Source organism: Lynx canadensis, chromosome F1 (assembly GCF_007474595.2).
Source record: "Lynx canadensis isolate LIC74 chromosome F1, mLynCan4.pri.v2, whole genome shotgun sequence".
Classification (NCBI taxonomy): domain Eukaryota; kingdom Metazoa; phylum Chordata; class Mammalia; order Carnivora; family Felidae; genus Lynx; species Lynx canadensis.
Window position 1 is genome coordinate 43,434,860 of NC_044319.2, and position 15,666 is coordinate 43,450,525.

Sequence of the window (15,666 nt, forward strand, 5' to 3'; positions counted from 1 at the left end):
CAGTCCAGCCGGCCCCAGAAAGGGCAAGAAAAAAGCCTGGCCTGCCCCCGGCAGGAAGCTCTGCGTCAGTCCGGCCCTCAGCAGGCTGTAGGGAGAGCAGGAGCTGATCACAGGCCAGGCTTGTAAACAGCAGGGGCAGACACCTCTCCCCATGCGGGGAAGCTGCAGACCGACTCCCGCTGACGCCCTCCTGGCAGCCAGCAGGGCCCTCCTGACCCCTAGTGGGCGCGATTAGGAGGTGCACCCACTTCCGTAGCCCTGGCAGGGCCGCCGGCCCCAACAGCAGCAACGTCTGTGGATGGCAGGAAGCCGCTGTGCACTGGGAACTGTGCTGTGAGATTTGTCACCTTGTAGAATTCTCAACAGTCCTCCAAGGTCTGTGTTATGATCCCCTTCTCACAGGTGAAAATCCTAGGGTTTAGAGGTTATGGGATTGTGTAAGCCCAGCAGTTCACAATGGTGGAGCCGGGATTTCCAGACCAGAGGGTGTGGGGAGGGGTCTGGGCGCCTTTAGGATTCCCCTAGGGAGCCAGCAGGAAGCTGGGAAGATGTAGGTTCTTCACTGGGGAGTCTTGTCATGGGAAAATCCGGGCAGCTGGCTCTGGTGAAGGTCTCCCAAGAGTCTATCTCCTCCTTCTGCTCCTTTGACCGGCCCCTCCTTCCTCTGCTCTCTGCAGCCCGCACATCCCGCATCCTCTACCCCCTACCGCCCTCCCCCCAACTCCATCCCACCCAGCGGACAGGCTGCTTCCGCTGCAACAAGGGGGCAGATCCTGTGGCTCAAGGCCCTTTTACTCCAAGCTCAGGATCCACACACTTTTCCGCAAAGGGCCAGATAGCAACTATTTTAAGCTTTGCGGCCATGTGGTCTGCGTTACAACTCAAGTCTGCCATTGTAGCTGGAAGCAATCATAGAGAATGTATAAGTGAATGAGCACGGCTGGTTCAATAAAACTTTATCTGCAGACATCGAGATTTGAACTTCACGTTATTTGGGGTGTCATGACATATTCTTCTTTTGAATTTGTTCGACCATTTAAAAATGTAGAAGCCCCATGGTTCACCAGCCCTTCAGTTTACGTTACCCTTCCTTACCTGTGTGTTACCTGGAGAAGGCGTTTCCCTTCTCCCAACCCCCAGCAGCGATGTGGTCGGCTCCAGAAAGCGTGCCGGGTGCTGCTCCCACTCCAGCTTGGGTCTACAACCTGACTCTGACACCAGCTAGCATGTGATCCTTATCTTGTCCTCCTCCGGGGCACAATCATTGTGTCTGTGTCTCATGCTATGTTGTTGGAGAAGCAATGAGAACTGAGTTATGGGCCAGGCCACCTGGTGTCTGGTTCCAGCTCTGAACTTGGAGAAATTACGGGGTGCTGGGTGCTGGGGTATTAGGGCCTTTTGCATCAGGACACACAGACCTGGATCTCAGAAGAGATGAAGATTTGGGCTGAGAATAGATCTTAAATGTTCTCACTTCCCCTCCCCCCCCACCCACATTCAAAATGTAACTGTACGAGGGGCGCCTGGCTGGTTCAGTTGGTAGAGCATTGCACCCTTGATCTTGGGGTTGTGAGTTCGAGCCCCATGTTGGGTGTAGAGATTACTAAATAAATTTGAAAGGAAAATTTAGGGGCACCTGGGTGGCTCTGTCAGTTAAACGCCGACTTCGGCTCAGGTCATGATCTCGTGGTTCGTGAGTTCAAGCCCCGTGTTGGGCTCTGTGCTGACAGCTCAGAGCCTGGAGCCTGCTTCGGATTCTGTGTCTCCCTCTCTCACTGCTCTTTCCCCACTCCTGCTCTCTCCGTCTCTCAAAAATAAATAAACGTTAAAAAAAATTTTTAAGTAAAATTTAAAAACCTATAACTGGGGGCGCCCGGGTAACTCAGTAGGTTAAGCAATCTGATTCTTGATTTCAGTTTAGGTCATGATCTCACAGTTTGTGAGTTCGAGCCCCACGTCAGGCTCTGCACTGACAGTGTGGAGCCTGCTTGGGATTCTCTCTCTCCCCTTCTCTCTCTGCCCCTCCCCTGCTCATGCTCTCTGCTCTGTCTCTCTCTCTCTTTCATAAAATAATAGATAAAACTTGAAAAAAAATTTAAAAACCCATAACTTTACGAGGCCATGGATGTGTGATCATTTCACAGCATATACATATATCACATCATCATTCGCACACCACAGATTTGCACAATGTTATGCATCATCTGCATCTCAATAAAGATTGCAAAACAAAACCTTCAATGATTATATATATATGGGAGTCAGCAGCATGTAGATGGTCACATAGCCCTGGAAGAGGATGACATCAGAGAAGAATCCTGAAAAACACCCCTGGGCTAGTCTTAACACTTTGTGGCCAGGAGGTGGCAGCATAGGCCTTTAAGGGGTGTTCTGAGGGGCAGGAAAGGGGCTTGGGAGAGAGGGGTAGGCCCCCCAAATTTCAGATTTGCCAACTGGTTGGGCAAATGCCTGGTGCCCAGGTATAGGAGGGGAGGAGAGCTGAATCAGGGGGGTTTATGTATATGTGGGTAGAAACACATGTAGCTTTTTCCAACTAAAAACTCCCTGGAATCAAGCAGGTATTATATTGCCAGGAGTTCTGACCTAGAAGCCCGAAGGGTAGCACTCACTTGGGGAGGGCTGGAGGAACACAGGGTACACACTCCCAGGCTGCCTAGTTTCAAATCCCAGCTCTGATGTTTACTAGCTGTGTGACCTTGGGCAACTTACTTGACTTCTCTGTTTCAGTTTCAACTATAAAATAAGGACAATGATAATATCTATTTCCATAGGGCTGTCTGAGTACTGGACGAATTGATACACGAAAAGCTCTTAGAACAGTGCTTGGTACATAGAAAGTGCTTAAATATCAGCAGTTAATGTTATTAACTTTAAAATGCCACACTGAATGGGAATCCCCCAGGTTCCTTACTTCCCATGAAGAGGTGCTGCAATCTCAGCCTGGGGACTCAGAAACATAGTAGCCACATCAGATCAGCCATTAGCAGAAGGGCCCTTGGCAGAAGCATAGCATGGCTTACCAGGCCAGGAGACTCAGATTTCAGAGGCCATGCCAATAGGAGGGTCAGAGGGCACATACCTGCTGACTCCTGCCTCCGAGCCCATTTTACCAGACCTGGGTCCCCACCAGTCTCCAGGAGGAATTCGAACCGAGGGTGTGTGTGTGTGTGTGTGTGTGTAGAAGGAGGGGGATGGGAAGAAGACAGCCTCTCCATCTCTCACGTCCCCCACTCTCCCAGTTTGTCTCTGATCTTGAATTCAAATGATGAGGCAGAAAGACCCCCGGACTTGCCATTAGGCGCCCCAACTTCCAATCCTGGCTCTGTGACTTAGGGTGACTTACCTTCCCTCTCTGATCTATTTCTCAGAGGTCCCTTCTGGCTCTGGCATGTCATGGTCTTTGGGGGGGCTTATGACTTCTCACCCCCCGTCATGCAGTGTGGGATGCCACACTCCTCTTCCCAGTGTCTTCTCCCTCATCCTCCCCTACCCACTCCCGTGTCCTTGTAAAAGGATCCCAGGTCAAGTCCTGTTTTGAGAGCGAATAGGAAGAGACAGGCAGCCTCCCAGCCTATCTGTTTCCATTTCCCCTGCAGCAATGCTTCTCAGGGGTCAGTAGGTGGGCCCAGACTGCCAATTTCACAAACGGGCTGGGCCCCTTGGGAACAGGAGTCTAAAAACAGCTAAGGGGCAGACGCTGTGGAGGTCAGATGCCTCAGAGCAGTCTGCGTCGGAGGGAGGAGGCAGCTCCGGGTCCGGGTCCGGCTCCGGCTCCGCCTCGGGTTCCAGTCCTGGGACAAGCGTGTCTGGAGTGTCTAACCTGGTCGTCGTTTTCTGACCTTGTTACTCAGAGCTCTGTCTCTTCCCTGGCCTGTAGCCCTCATCACCCCAGTGGGTGCCAAGGGGGGCTCGGCAAGTGTCGTGGCCCTGCCATGCATTCTTGGAGGAAGTGATTTGGGACGAGTGGAGGCTCCCAACCTTGTGGGGCACTTAACACCAAATGGGGCTGGTGGCATCACGGAGACCACCCTCTGTTGCAGAGAAACTCCTGAAATGATGAAATGGTGGAGGCTTGTTCCGGCACGGGGCACGGTCAATTCTTTCTGGATTCAGGGAACTGAACCCAAACCAATAAGCAGGATTCGTTAGATAATTTGCAGGACCCAAAGCAAAATGAAAACCACAGGGCCCCTTGTTTAAAGAGCATGAGGAATTTCAAGAAGGCAACAATGAGGCATTAAACCAAGCATGGGGCCTTCTGAGTGTGGGACCACCTGGGCCCAACCCCGTGCGTTGCATGACTGAGTATCTGTAAAGCCACCCCTGCCAAGAACGATCATGTATTAAGGGGTGTTAGACATTTTAAATGATTTTTTAAGTTTATTTTGAGAGACACAGAGAGAGCGTGAGCAGGGGAGGGGCAGAAAGAGAGGGGGGTGGGGAGAGAAGAATCCCAAGCAGGCTCTGCAGGGCCGGCACAGAGCCGGACACGGGGCTCAAGCCCACAAACTGTGAGATCATGATTTGAGCCCAAGCCAAGAGTTGGACAGGTAACTGACTAAGCCCCCAGGCGCCCCCTAAGTTTTGGGGTTCCTACAGAGTCACGGTGGGCCCGATCTCTTCTATGCGTGGCAGCTGCTGGTCCTGATGCTGGCACCCGCCTGCTTTCCTTCCTCAGCGGGGTCTCAGCCCAACGCCCCTCCTTTCCTTGTCCCCATCCCCTTCTAGGGAAAAGTGTCTCCTTCCTGCAGGAAGGCCTCCTGCTATGGGTGCCTCCAACTGGGTACCGCGGCAGGACCTGATCAAGAAGGCAGTGCCTTCTTCTTTTTTTTTTTTTTTTAACGTTTATTTATTTTTGAGACAGATAGAGACAGAGCATGAACAGGGAAGGGTCAGAGAGAGAGAGAGAGGGAGACACAGAATCTGAAACAGGCTCCAGGCTCTGAGCTGTCAGCACAGAGCCCGACGCGGGGCTCGAACTCACAGACCGCGAGATCATGACCTGAGCCGAAGTCGGCCACTTAACCGACTGAGCCACCCAGGCGCCCCTAGAAGGCAGTGCCTTCTTGATCTCAGGGAGAGAACCCTGAGCCCCCTCATCCACTACTGGTCCCAAAGTTTCCTTCTAGTCCCTCCCAGCCCATGGCAGGAAGAGGAAGTAGATGGTTGGGTCCGGGGATACCTAAGGCCTGAGAAACCCTCCAGTACCTGAGAAAACGCAGCAACTTCTCCCTTCTTCTCATCGCCCCTCCCCCAGAACCCAGCCAACTGCCTCCTCGGGCTGCCTGGGGTGACGCCTGCCCCTTTGCCCTCTCTCCAGGAGTAAATATTGGATCAGCCTCAGTCACCAGCTGTTTAACGAAGAGCGAAGTTGTGGGTTCACAAATGGCTGGGATCCTGGAGAAGAAATGCTGAGCCCTATCAACACCGCAGAGGGACGGTGGGCAAGTGCCCCGGGGCAAACAGTAGGCCTGTGGGTTCCAGACTGTTCACCGATCCTTTCCTTCTCCCGGCTGTGCTGAGCACTGTTAGATACCAACCTGCGAGACGGGGCTGTTCACCGGCAGCAGCCGGTCCCCTGGATTGGGTCTTTCTTGCCAGGTCACTTGGCACTCTAGTCTGAGTGGGGGCAGCCTGGTGGATCCAGGCATTGTACCCGGTTACGCCTGTTCACTCAGCCACACTTTGGCCACCACTGCCTGGCCACTCAGGTGCATTTTCACCTGATAGTACCCGACATATTCAGATATATTTTGATTGGACATACCTGTTCATTCAGGTATAGGGTCCCTGGACCTAGCTGATCGTTCGGGTGTGTCTGACCTGAGCAGGCCTGGTATCTGCTCCATCACTCAGACAGGGTGTGCTCCTGGGAGGCCCCAGTCATCCACACCCTTCTGGTCACGGGCTTACCTCAGAGAAAAAGGACTGTGAGCCAAGCTCCCTACTCCTTTCTCCCTCTTCTGGTTGTACCCCCAACACCGGGCCTGTCCCGATTCCTTCTGGTTCCAGATCCTTCCTGACCCCTCCCATCTGCCAGGCCCCACTCCCATCCCTTAGGCCACACCTGGCTGCTCTGGGGCCCCAGCCCCTCCCAGGCTGCAGGAAAAGGGGAAGTTGGTCTGGGAGGAGCCCCCAGGAAATTAGCTGCCCCTCCAGGGCTGGGTTCACCTGGTGTGGTGACAAAGGGCTCCCCGCTGGTCCCAGCAGGCCGTAGGCACAGCCTGCTCAGGCATTTCTCAGGGCAGCCTAGCCTCAGAGGCCAGCACGTGAGTCAGCACTGCAAGGCTGTCCTCGCCTCTCCCTCCTTCCCAGATTGGTGGTGGCAGTTCTGTGGTGGTCGGGTCAGTCCGAGCCGGGGTAACCCCCAGGGGCGAGGGGCAGGGGCCAGACGGGTGCACTTGTCTGATGATGGGCAGTTAGTTCTCTGTGCTGCAGCTGGGTGCTGGCCACCAGTCCAGCTGCTCACTTTGACATTTAATGCCTTGCACAGGTATGGCATCCACATTTTCTATCTATGCCTCGGTTTCAGAGGCACTGGCCTCTGGGTCTCCCCGTCTCTGTCCCCTGTGAACTCACCTTCTTGCCTGTGCAGAATGATGTGCTCCGTGGCTCTGTCCCCCATCAGGATCCAGCTGCTGGAGCCGGGGCTTGGAGCTTGGAGCGTCGGGTCATTCAGGCCCAAGCCACTGAGGCAGAGGGACCGGATAACTCTGGAAGGGTGTGGACGCCCCATCCCCACGCCCGAGGCACCTGTCTTCTCTCCAATCTCCTTTCTGCCTCTACTCCACCCTCATGCTGCACCCCCGAGCAGCCACACTTGGGTAGGGGCAGAAGCCCCGTGGCATCTTCTCTACCCTTCAGCCGGAGATCGTGTTTGGCTGGAGACATGTGGGTGCCCAGGGCAGGCCAATTACGTGGGACCTCTTCATCAGGGTATCTTCGCAATATTTGTTCAAAGTGATTTTAGCAGAGAAGCCAAGGTTTGGGTGGGATTGGGCAGAGAAGGACCGCTGGGCCAGGCTCAGCCCCTCTGGCTTTCCCAGTCAGTTCGTGCCCGCCACATAGCAAAGCAAAAGTGCTCAGTCCTCCCACCCACCATCTTGTCACTAGAGCAGTCTTGAGCATGAGGCGAGTTCACCTTGACCCTAAGAGGCCTACCAAATGATTTCTTCTACGTGCATCTTGTTACATTTTTAGGATTGGCCTGTGCCCCTGTCTGCCAGCCCACCCCTTACTCCAACTTTGGCTACTAGGGTCTCTGGGGTCCATCTTGTCCAGGCCTCTCCCCCCAGAATCCATCCTTGCCAGCCCCCTTCTGGTTACAAACCAGTGGAGTGTGTGTGTGTGTGTGTGTATGTGGTGGGAATGTGTGTATGTAGGGGGGTGTGTGTATATGTGGGATGTGTAAATGTGGGATGTATGTGTGTGTGTATGTGTGTGTGTGTGTGTGTGTGTGTGTGTGTATGGTGCGTGGACGCTGAGATGTTCTCAGACAAACCCGGAGCAAAGACTTTATAACACCCCTCTTTCTAGGACCTCACTTTCTAGAGTCCAGCTCGGAAACCCTGCAGAAGGCCCGTGTGGCCCATTTGCCCTCCATCCGTCCTGGTGTCAGATAGCGAGAAGGCGGGGTCCCTCCTCTCGCTCCATGCCCTTTCACTTCCTTTCCCTGAGAGCTTCCCACATCTCCTCCCCAGGGGAGGGTCCCGGGGATCCCCATTCACGACCCACACCCCTCTGGTTTCCCTTCCCCCAGCAGGGCCAGAGGGAGGCCTCACCCACGCTCAGCCCCTCCCCACTGTCTCCCTATCCCCCACAGGAGGGGCAGCCAGTGCCTTGAAGAGACGGGGATTTTGTGTTTAATTATGGAGCAGGCACTTGGCAAGGAGGTGGCTCCAGCAGGGCGTGCGGTGTCTGGGCACCCTGGCTAATGAGACGGTGTCCCGGCGGCCGACGGAGGCGGGCCCTGTGATCACGGCTGTGGGGGGCTATTGCTTCTTCGTTCGATAAGAGCAACCTCCTTCTTGTTTTTCCTCCCTCTTTCCTCTTTAATCTAACTGGGAGAAACAGAGTTCGGGTGTCTCCTAATGAATGCGTTGTTCCAATCCAGACACACTATTCCGCGGCACCGGGGTCCATTCGAACGTCTCTACTCCAGATGACGTTATGGGCTTTCAGACTCGCTGAAGCCCCGCGTGGACTGTCTCCTGCTGCTCAGGGGTATGAGCTTCTCCGCATTTCGGAGGCCTGAACCCAGACCGAGATACCTGAGGGTAGGAACTGTGCCTGTCACCTTGACCACTGGATAAACAGTGCTTAATTAGTGTTTCCCGAAAGAAGGAGAGAGGAAAGGAGGAGGCAGGGAGGGAGCGCGTGACCCCTGCCTGTAAGAAGTTCAGAGTTTAATTAGTTGGACTAAAGAAATACAAACTAAAAGAAGATTTTTATCATTTTTTTTTAATTTTTTTTTCAACGTTTATTTATTTTTGGGACAGAGAGAGACAGAGCATGAACGGGGGAGGGGCAGAGAGAGAGGGAGACACAGAATCGGAAACAGGCTCCAGGCTCTGAGACATCAGCCCAGAGCCTGACGCGGGGCTCGAACCCACGGACCGCGAGATCGTGACCTGGCTGAAGTCGGACGCTTAACCGACTGCGCCACCCAGGCGCCCCTCATTTTTTATCTTTAGTTTATTTTTTGCAAGAATCTTTATTTTTTAAAAAGTTTATTTTGAGAGAGAGAGAGAGTGGCGTGGGGGCAGGGGCAGAGAGAGAGAGAGAGAGAGAGAGAGAGAGAATCCCAGGCAGGATCCATGCTCAGTACAGAGCCTGACACAGGCTCCAACTCACAACTATGAGATCATGACCTGAGGGGAAATCATGAGTTGGATCCTTAAGCGACGGAGCCACCCAGGTGCCCCCAAAGAAGATTTTATAGTATTTAAAAAAAAATTTTTTTAATTATTTTTGAGAGCAACAGAGAGACAGAGCACGAGCAGGGAGGGGGGGTAGAGAGAGAGGGAGAGGGATGGAGAAGGACAGAATCTGAAGCAGGCTTCAGGCTCTGAGCTGTCAGCACCGAGCCCCACACGAGGCTCGAACTCACAAACCGTGAGATCATGACCTGTGCCGAAGCCGGTTGCTTAACCGACCGAGCCACCCAGGCGCCCCCCCAAAGGAAGATTTTAAATAAAAGTTTAGAAGAAAAGTCGACCAGGAGTAGCTGGATCTGTTGTGCCTACAGGACAAAATACTACAGATACAAGGGACAGAGGGCCACTGGTGCTGTGGGCATTGAGGTGGTGGGGAGGGTCAGTCAGGCGATAGAGGTAGTGACCCTGGAGCCCTTCAGGAGGAAGTCGTCAAGGGGCACGCGATGTTCTTGACACGAGCCTCGTTTGCTTTCTCCGCAGGGCAGTGGGACCAGGAGAGAGAGGCAGGGTGGCTGGGGCCATCCTCAGGCTCTCGCTGCTCTCCCTCCCGGACCCAGCACACTGGCTCTGCAGTCGGTCACCAGTTGTCCCCAGTTGTCCTTCCGCATCTGCCATTGGTCCTCCAGCCAGCCTCAGGCAGGTTTCTGCCCCAATCTCACTTCCAGCACTCCCCTCTTTAGGGTCACCAACCATGACCAACCTGCAGGGTGGCCAACCATGACCGTTCACTCAAGACTTCCAATTCCAGAACCGGGGGAGTCCCTGGCAAACCGGGGCTGCTGGTTACCCTACCAACGGCTTCCTGGTTGCCAAATTCAGTGATGCCTTTCAGTCCTTAACCATTTTGACCTCCAGCTTCTGATGCCTCTTTCCTCCTTGATAGCCTCTCTTCTCCTGGCTCCTGTCCTAACTTCCCGTCTGCTTATTTTCCTCCTTTGTCAGCTCTGTTTCTTCTGCCAACTTGGACCTGCTATTTTGGTTCCCCAGACCTATTACATGCTAGGAACTAGGGACATAAAGGCTAAGAAGTGGTGTGTGGCTTCAGGAAACTCAAAGCTCGATAAAGAAGACAGACACAGATCCCCCATGTAGTGGGAGACAGGTAATGAGAGTACTTCAGACCATGGAGTGATCAAGCCTGTCTGGTCAGCATCAAAAACTATGAGGTGTTGACTCCTGAACAGGGTTTTGAAGCATGAATAGGAGTTTACCAGGTAACAGGTGAAGGAAGAGGCCTCTCCCGTTGGTGGGAACACAGGCACAAAGGCATGAAGCAGGCCAGTATGGCGGTGCCCGCAAGGGGAGTGCACATTGTTTGGTGTGGCCTGTTATATACCGGGGGCGGGGGCGGGGGCGGGGCAAGCCAAGTGAGCTGATGAAGGAGGCAGAGGCTGGCCACACGGGCCTTCACATGCTATTCCCCCCCAATCAAGTCCATGAATGAGCTTGAAGAGGCCCATAGCTCCCCAAAATGAATGGGAAATGCTGGGCATGTATGTTTTGGATGCTAGGAAGGGAGTCTCTCAGCTGTCGTCAGATTCTGAAGGAGGGGACCCAAGGCTGTTGGGGAGCCACGGGAAGAAGAAGCTGGGCAGAGGAGCCCATTGTCAAACTTTCATTTTGAATTAAGGTCTCTCTGGTAGCTGGCTGAAGGGAAGATGATGAGGTATGGACATCAGAAGCCAGTTCGCCAAGGGGGCCCGCAGGGTCCCAGCTTCAGCCCTCTCCCTTGGCCCGGAGCAAAATCTCCTCCAGGCAGCCTGCTGTTCGTATAAGCACCTGCTCCAGACCCGCCCGACAGACCTCCAGGACGCTCTCACCACCGACACGTTCTGCAGGCCCCGCCCAGCCCACCCGGCCACGGCTGAAGTCAGGGCCTGGCTGACCCGGCCTGGCACAGGGTAGATACCAAGGAAATGTTTACAAACTGAATCGAGGCCCAACTCTACGAGGAACTCACGAGCTGGATTTTAGGGTCTCTCTGAGGATCAATCGGAAGTCTTCTTTTCCCCAGGAGTCTCAACATTCTGGAGGTTTTCTGAAAAGATCATCTATAGTTCCTATCCTTATTTATTGGTTAAAAAGTAATCGCAACGCGATAATACAGGCACACACTGAGGATACACTAAAATACAAGAAGGCGTCTGTGACCCTACAGGTCAAAGGTGAGCGAGCGGAGGCCCAGGGCTAAAAACTGGGCTTCGAAGTCCAGACACACCAGCCCTCTTTTCCTCCCCTCCCTGCATGGGGACCCTCTCCGCATCGTGACCTCACGCTAGCCAGTGCTGCTGGCGTGCTCACCCCAATGACTGGTCCGGTCTTGTTGCTAAGGGCCACTTTCCCATTTTCCCTGCTTTGTGTGATGGTTTCGTTGCCATGGCAATGCAGCAACCTGAAGGTTGTGTGTGTATATGGTGTGTTTGGGAGGCACTGCCGGACTCGGGGTGGGGGTGGGGGTTCTAATCGGGTTGATGGTTGCTAGGGTCAACAGGGCTGTGATTGGCTTGCTCTGTTTACATGCCTACCCTGTTCTAGAACCTTCTGGGGACGCAGCTGTTGTTCCATCGGAAGTCTGGAGTGGTTGTGCATGGGGTGTGTGTGCGTGTGTGTGTGTGTGTGTGTGTGTGTTCACACACACGCACGAGTACATGCGCGCCCGTGCATTTAGCACAAGCAGTGAGGAGAGGACGTGATGCTTGGTGCAGTGACAAAGTGGCAGCTCCCGGGCTCTGTAGTGGCATCACACTGGAACCAGGTAAATGACACCGACCCTAATCACCCTCACTCTCCATAAGTCACTGGAAAACAATGGTCTGAGTTTCTTCAGGGGAGGAGTAAGCATCGGCTGACCAAGGCCACATCCTGCCTCCCCTACGGACTCACACACTCGTAAGGAGCTAGCCCACAGCGGGGTGGTCCATGGGCCAAGCTCCGTGTTGCCTTTCTCCCTCCTCCTGCTGAGGTCACAGACGTCCTTGGGGAAGACTTCTCTCTGTTCTGAGTTTCCCATTTCTCTTGTCTTCACTTCTTGTCTCCTGAGAACCCTAAGAAGGTCTCTTTGGCCAAACACTAATGATCTCATACACAGGCAGGTGTTTTCACAAAGTAAACTTTCGCATTCACACTCTCATTTAACCCTCCGGAGCGGCAGCACTCACATTATTCCCCATTATTCAGAGGAGGCAAACTGAGGCCCAGATAAACGAAACGGATCTTGGCACCTTAGGGGCGGAGTCGGGTCTCCGGGCCTCCCAAGTGTCCCTGCAGTGCTTTTGGAGACTGTGTCGCATGTGTGGGTAGCACCAGAAGGGAGGAGAGTCTGCAGCAACGTGCAGAAAGGAGATTCTCCGTTGGCTGGTCTCCCTGTCTGGATGCTGAGCCTCCCAGGGGAAAGTAGGGCGGGCTTGAACTTTGGTTTTTCAGAAGCTATTCGAATGCACTGCCCACACAGTCTGTGAGGGAGAGCTGTTTCCAGCTTCCCCGCCAGCCCTCGGGCGCCCAGGGACGCCTGTCCTATCTGCAGAGCAGTGGCATGTGATCGGCAGCAGGGAGGAGAGACAGGATTGGAGTGGGAGAGTGGGCTGGGCCGCTGCTGGGCCCCCACTGTCATCCTGCCAGCACTACACCCTAGGGTGACCAGGGCCACCCAGGGATGCCATTTAGGCTAGCAGAGGGGAAGGCCTATAGCGTGGGGCCCCAGAGGCCGGTGTGCCAGGGGACATCCCCAGCTGACAGTCTCGTCTGACCCTCTGCAAGGAGGCAGTTACTGGGCAGAGAAGGGAAATAAGCATCCCCTGTCTGCCAAGTTCACGTCACATTGAAACCTCACAACGGCTCCACGAGAAGGGGACTATTACTATCTCCATGTCACAGATGGGAAAATCGGAGATGTAACAGTCCATCTAGCTGGAAAGCCCAGAGTCTTGCTTGGTGGGACAGCAAGGCAGCAGTCCTTCCTTAGTGGAGGACCAGGGAGCGCGGCTTCTACCAAGCTGGGCTCGTTAAGAGATGGATGGAAAGAAAATTGGCATGGGAGGCAGGCTGAGGACACCAAATGGTTTTGCGGGGAATTTTTAGAAGGGTACAGACAGGGAGCAGAAAAATCAGGACGGCCCAAGTGCACACACATATAGGCTCCTACCCAGCTAGCAAGCTCCAGCCACGTGCCCACGTTCACGCTTACCTGGTCCCCCTCTTCTATCTGCCCATCTGCTCATGCCCTGCCCTGGGGTTGCCAAGGTTCTATGTACCACTCCCTGGGTCCATATAGACACTCATCTGTAGTCCACCCCCTTCTCCCAACCCCGGGGAGCATGTCAAATGCCTTCAAAACGGAACATTTCAGATTCTGAAACACAACCCATTGTCTGGGAGACGGGGGCGATATGATAGCCTCTGAGCCGATAGCTGGCCCTACGTGGTTTAAGCTGTCATTTCTCCTCGGTGAAGTTGTCCTTGATTCTTTGGGCACAGTTTCCTCCTCTGCCCCAGCCCATACCAGCCCGTATTGCTTGGCTATATGGCTATCCTCTGCATAGCTCTCTCCCACTAGATGGTGAGCTACACGTGACTAGGGAATGAGACTTATGTCCCAAAGATCTAGGACAATCCGTGGCACATATCAGGTGCTCAACAAATGTTTGTGGAAAGGAGAAACAATCATAATTACATCTACTATTTATTGAATTCCTGTTACGAGTTAAGCCCTACGCTTTGGCATACATTATCTTTAATATATACAATGACCACGCAAGATCGATTTCAGTATCTTTGTTTTACAGATTGCAAAACGAGGCTCCGGAAGGTTGTCATTTGCCCAAGGTCACACAACCAATAAAAGGAGGTTGTATGAATCAAGGCAACCCGAAGAAGCTTCTAGCTTGGTCTATCGCACCAGGGGCTCCAACCTTGACATTCTTTGCTCCCTTATCTCCTAGACTCAAATAGGCACAAAATTCCATGATCCTGGCTCCCAAACCGTCTCTCAAGTCAGCCCCCTCCTCTGTCCCTGCTGCCACTGCCCCAGTCTAAGCCTGCGACATTCATCGTCAGGATCAGCCTGCAAATTGGGGGTTCTACCTCCAGATTTTGTCCCACTGTCAAGCCTCCACTTGGCTGTCCAAGGGATCATCCTATATCACAGACCTGGTGATTTCTCTTTCCTCTGACATGTTCCACTTTGCCCTGTAGTTTCGGGAGAGGGCGAATGTTAGGAGGGTCTTCAGAACCCAGCACCCGCCTCCTTCTAGCACATCACCTCTAGCCCCGGCAACTCTAAGCTCTGGCCTCTCACCCCTGAAGTCTGCACAGGTGTTACCCTTCCTGAGAAAACGGAACCCCCCTCCTGCCTTCCACTGTCCTCTTATCCCTGGACCTTCAGCTCAAGCAGCAAAACAAACTCTCCAGGCAGCCGCAGCTCTAACCTGGGTTAGACAGACAACACCCTGTCGCTTGTTACCTGTCCCATTAGATCGCGAGCTCCCGGAGGGCAGGGCCTGTGTTCCATCCATCTTTGGTGCCCGGAATTCTGGCTATTATTTGGCATATAAGAGATGTTCAGAAAACTTTTGTTGAAACCTCTCGACCCCATCCATTCCCCTGGTTCCTTGAAACTCTAGTTTGGCCCCGTTCTCTTGAACCCTCCAGTATGCACAGTTCTTTAGCCATAGCCCTCTCCCCTGCCCTCCCTGTCCCTTCCCTGCCTCTGCATGGCCTCTCTGCCCCCTGTGTTATCATACACATGGATTCTGGAGCCAGGCAGCTGGCTGTTCCCATAGCCTGGAGGCTATGGATCCATCCACTTTTTGCACCCCTTCGGCACCAGGCAGTTTTCTCTTCCTAAAGTGCGCGTGCCCAGGAAATCTCATGCCCTGGCAGAGAAAACAGGTGGCAGAGTTGGGACGCCCTTTGTGGTGTGCCCCCGCTGACGACCCACAAGTCACTCTACTGCAAGGGCCCAGGGTCTTCCTTCTTTCTGCCATCTCCAGCCCCCGTGGAGTCTGGAGAGATCCGTGTTGCTGGCTGGATGCGGGCTGGTGTTGAGGGGCAGACGGTAGGTAGGCCCATGTCCTCCAGAAAGGAAACACATCCACACTGTGGACCACCCTCCTCAAGAGCCCCCCCACCCCCTGTGAAGACCCCCAGACTGTAAAGGCCACGCCCACTGGCAAGGCCGAGGACACAGATCTCTCTGATTCGGTGCCCCTACGGTCTGAGGTACCACCTGCTCTCTGATAGCCCCCGCAAGGAAGCAGGGCTGGGCGGGGCCGGATGGGACAGGTGTGCCCTTCACTCCATCCCAGTTTTCCTTCGATCCCTGAAGTTAGATGGTGTGGTCATTGGCTTGAGTCCCAATCATGGTTTGTCTCTGACTCTTTGTGGAACTGTAGGCCAGTCCAATCACCTTTCTGGGCCTCAGTTTCCCCTTCTGTAAAATGAAAGCGGGACCGGCACTGGCTATTCTGTAAGGGTTCCTGGGTGAATCTCAGTCGGCCTGCAGAGTTTCATTCCAAAAGGACAAACTGAATTACCCTCCCGGGTAGGAAGTGGCCGTGATGACTAGTAGGGAAGCTTCATTCAGGCCCTGGAGAGGTGGGGAAACCAGGTGGGAGTTTTGTCCCAAAACGTTAGTGACAAGTCCCACCGGAGGGAGAGCCCTAGGGCTACTGTTGCCAAGAACGCAAAAGGCAAACGTAGCCAACAGGATCAG

The 15,666-nt window shown here is 53.9% G+C and overlaps 1 protein-coding gene across 1 annotated transcript in view; it reads left to right on the plus strand.

Annotated features, from left to right (window-relative positions):
- Positions 1-15,666, plus strand: part of CDK18 (cyclin dependent kinase 18) — a 69,799-nt gene that overhangs the window by 27,977 nt on the left and 26,156 nt on the right. The window lies entirely within an intron of this gene.